Here is a 4,377-nt window from a genome sequence, read left to right as displayed (position 1 = left end):
AAAATGTTTAAAAATTCCTTTAAAATTATCGTTATCGTTAAAGTGTGTTTCTTGTAAACATATTATATCAAAATTCTCTTTATTACACTGTTTAAAAATAAGGGACCGCTTTGTGTCGCTAGACACAAAGCCATTAACATTTAGTGTGCCAACTTTCATAGTGGGTGTGGGTGCAGACATGTATACGTGATGATAGACAATAATATATGCAAACAAAAAAACATATATACAACATAGAAATTAAACATGATAATACACACGGCCCCAGAACACACCGAGTTTTGGGTAGCGATGCCTTTTGCCGGTTCGACCCTTTTTTACTATATCCCAAAGGTCTTCCTCGAGTGACAGGTTTCCTCTCGGCGTGCGTTCGTTGGGCAAATTTTACTCTTGGCCTCCAGGTCGCCGCGCGAAGCGCATTTCGCCGTGCGACGGCAAACGGTCGTTTCATTCGTCGCTCTACCTCTACCTGTGCGCGTCCCTACCACAGTGGCACTACTCTTTTCAGATGAACCCATTGCTTGGCTTGGCTTGGCTTTGCTTTACCTTCTTCAACGTGGCTGCGACGTCATGTCTTCGAAACATCGCGTTTTAGCAACGAATCCGTCAATGAATGAAATTTTGGAGGCCATTTTATTTTATTTTTTTTCATTTGGTTTTTGGGGTTGGTTTTTTTTTTTTTTTTAATGTGCGGGTCTGGCCAAGCTAGGCTCGGGGGAAGGGAAAGGGGTGTGTGTGTGTGTGTGTGTAGGGGGTGTAAGAGCACATATACCGCGCTCTCAACGCAAAGGCTGGATATTTCAACTGTTTTTGGTTTTTTAAAATAGTGGTGGGCCATTCCCGGAAGTACTGCAATACCGGGTCAACCCGTGGTGAGGGCGGAGCAAGCCCCGGGCACCTCACCCCCTTTCAAAAATCAGTTTAATATCGATGTCCCCCAATGGAGGACGTATCAGATATTAAGCTGATAAGAACAGATACTTTTTTATTTATTTCGAGGTAACGCCCCAAAAAAGGGGCTCCCCATTTATTCCGAACTGGAACACCAAACCAACAACGGAGACTTCAGGCAGCCCCACGCCTCACAAATACCCACAGGCTGTAACTCAGCCCGTGTAAAATTAAAACTATGAATGAAATGAACATGAACGATAATGATATACACAATGACCAATGAACATGAAGAATGAAAAACCGAACACAAAGTCCATAAATTACACAACCCCCACTGCTGAACCCCCCCCCCCCCTCTATTTCCGTGATAAAAGTTTTTTAAACGATTTAGTCTCTATAAAACAGTTTCTCTGAACATCTGAACTCATGTCATATCGCTGAACAAGATCACGTTTAACAAAACGACCACAGTCAGTTTTAAAAAAAAAACGCGCATCCGAACAAATACCTCTGTACATTACATCAAGACAAACATCAACATCATCTTCGTAACCAGGAGACCGCGACTTATCACACGCTTTCACTGCACGCTTCTGCACGACAGGTACAAACGACTGCTGAGGCTCCACAGGGGAAACCGGTTCGGGCGACACACAAGACATCTCACTCTCCATCGATACACTCACAGATTGCACAGGAGGCTCCACATGATGAACCACACTAACATCACAGACACTAGTTGGCGGTACCACCCTACACACAGGAGGAGAAGGCGAAAGATCTATCTGCAGTCTCTCTTCCCCATCCGACCCCTCCATATCCTCAACCACAGCACTGCATTTTTCTTCTTCTTCTTTCTCTCCAGTACTCTGACCACTCTTCTCTACTGCACCATCTTTCTAGACTGCACCATCTTTCTAGACTGCACCATCTTCCACTGTTTCACTATCAGTTCCTACTGCACTATCCGTCACTACTGCACCTTCCTTTACTACTTTACCATCCTTCACCACTTTCGACCACGCACGTGACCCACCCTTTAAAAGAGGGCAGGACCGCCGCTCATGACCCCGCTCATTACACTCCCAACAGACCGGTGAACGACCTCGCAACACAATTAAAAATTCAAATTAAAAAATCTCAGCTACGTGAGGAATCTGCAGAAACTGTTCGCTGGTACATTTAATTCGAATATTCCTTACACCATTAAAAACTCCATTTTCCTTCTCGAATACACAGGATACCACATCACCATAACCACTCCGAGCGAAATATTCAACAAGAAATGCTTTCTTCAGCCAAATAGGTAGCCAATGGACCCTCGCATGCACGATACGAAAGCCCACATCACACACCACCACTTTCACCTTGCCGACAAAAATTTTACCCGCACACCTATCCACAAATGTCGTTTTCTCCTCGAACAACGAAAGCCAACAATCCACGCCAAGCTCCCCGTTGCACGATGCACCACAGTTACCGTCTCCAGGGGAACAACATCACCAACCGCCAGCAAAATGTTGTTACAGTTCAGCGCACCGGATGCAGACCATGGTGAAAACGACACACAAGTGTCACGAATCTCCGAATCAATAAAATCTTCAACATCCTCCATCACAAAAAATACACAATAGCAACAATAATTAAAACAGTACTCACATCGAAATAATCCAAATAAGAACAGATACTACACGCGGATCGCAGTCAAAAGGCCGAGAAGCGATGCCTTTTGCCGGTTCGACCCTTTTTTACTATATCCCAAAGAGTGACAGGTTTCCTCTCGGCGTGCGTTCGTTGGGCAAATTTTACTCTTGGCCTCCAGGTCGCCGCGCGCAGCGCATTTCGCCGTGCGACGGCAAACGGTCGTTTCATTCGTCGCTCTACCTCTACCTGTGCGCGTCCCTACCACGGTGGCACTACTCTTTTCAGATGAACCAATTGCTTGGCTTGGCTTGGCTTTGCTTTACCTTCTTCAACGTGGCTGCGACGTCATGTCTTCGAAACATCGCGTTTTAGCAACGAATCCGTCAATGAATGAAATTTTCGAGGCCATGTATTTTCATTTTTTTTTCATTTGGTTTTAGGGGTTGGTTTTTTTTTTGTTTGTTTTTTTAATATGCGGGTCTGGCCAAGCTACGCTCGGGGGAAGGGAAGGGGGTGTGTGTGTGTGTGTGTGTGTAGGGTGTGTAAGAGCACATATACCGCGCTCTCAACGCAAAGGCTGGATATTTCAACTGTTTTTGTTTTCTTAAAATAGTGGTGGGCCATTCCCGGAAGTACTGCAATACCGGGTCAACCCGTGGTGAGGGCGGAGCAAGCCCCGGGCACCTCACCCCCTTTCAAAAATCAGTTTAATATCGATGTCCCCCAATGGAGGACGTATCAGATATTAAGCTGATAAGAACAGATACTACACTTTGATCTTAGCCAAAAGGCCGAGAATGTTTTTTTTTTTTTTTTCAATTTCAAGCAAATCCCGAACATGCCGGGTGCCCCATTTATTTCGTAAAGTTCCTCCCTATATACAATTAACCAGGTTCTCCTTGAATGTGATCAATAAAGATATACATATGAGTGTTAGTGCTTGTTTCATAGTAATATACATTTTAATTAGTGCATGTTTGTATTTATGTTTTTCTTTTATTATAATTTGTGTGTGTTGCTTAAGTGGTGTGTTTTTACAATAATTTAACCTGGTTTTCGGACCTGGCCCCCAAAGCTACAAGCCGGGGGGTACAGGTCTATTTTTCTACATTTGGTGCAATTTGCCATTCTTTTCTCATAGTTTATATGTAATGTCAAAGGCATCATTGCAAGAGGCAATGACCCCTTTGAAACACCAGTGTTTCAAGAATTTTTCTTTTTTGTTGGGCCGCTCTAAGGCGGCGAAATATTCTATTTCAACCCTTGAATAAACCAAATGTTTGAAAAGTGCCATTTCATTGCATGGCTTGTTGCCCTCTAATAATTTTCTAGTTGTCCATATTACCCTTATCGCTTTACTCCAAAGAAAAATTCCTAACTGCGATGCATAATCTCCAGGTTTATGTTTGATGCCAAAAATCATGGCAAAAGGATTCAAGCGAAATTTCTTGCCAAAAAGTTTCTTAAATATAGGTTCGAGTTGTTTAATAAATTGTCTGGTTTTTTTGCAGTGAAAAAAAGGCATGCAAGACTGAGTCCACTCTGTCGCACACAAAGCACTTCGGGGTGGGCTCAATCTTCCAGTCATACAGGTGTTTCCTAACTGCAATTACGTTTCTAATCATTTTATAAATTAAGTCGAAATCGGGATTTTCAATAAAGCCTGAATTTAGTGTTTTCCAAATGTTTTGCCAGTTTATGGTTTCATTAAAGGCTATTTCCCACCTGGTTTTAAACGATGCATCTTTGTAAGTTCGTGATAACAAGACTGTGTACTGTGTATATGTCTTTAGTTGTCGTTTCTGTCACGTCTTTTTTCATATCACCTACGTTAATTCG

At 43.0% G+C, this 4,377-nt stretch overlaps 2 non-coding genes across 2 annotated transcripts; both read right to left on the bottom strand.

The window, feature by feature from the left end:
• Positions 1-824: 824 nt before the first annotated feature.
• Positions 825-1,019, bottom strand: LOC121376625. The gene has a single exon (XR_005958512.1). It is a non-coding gene; the product is annotated as a U2 spliceosomal RNA (small nuclear RNA).
• Positions 1,020-3,148: 2,129 nt separating this feature from the next.
• Positions 3,149-3,341, bottom strand: LOC121376619. The gene has a single exon (XR_005958507.1). It is a non-coding gene; the product is annotated as a U2 spliceosomal RNA (small nuclear RNA).
• Between the last annotated feature and the right edge of the window lie 1,036 nt (positions 3,342-4,377).

Source organism: Gigantopelta aegis, chromosome 6 (assembly GCF_016097555.1).
Source record: "Gigantopelta aegis isolate Gae_Host chromosome 6, Gae_host_genome, whole genome shotgun sequence".
In the NCBI taxonomy this organism is placed as follows: domain Eukaryota; kingdom Metazoa; phylum Mollusca; class Gastropoda; order Neomphalida; family Peltospiridae; genus Gigantopelta; species Gigantopelta aegis.
This window is presented reverse-complemented; position numbering and strand designations above follow the sequence as displayed.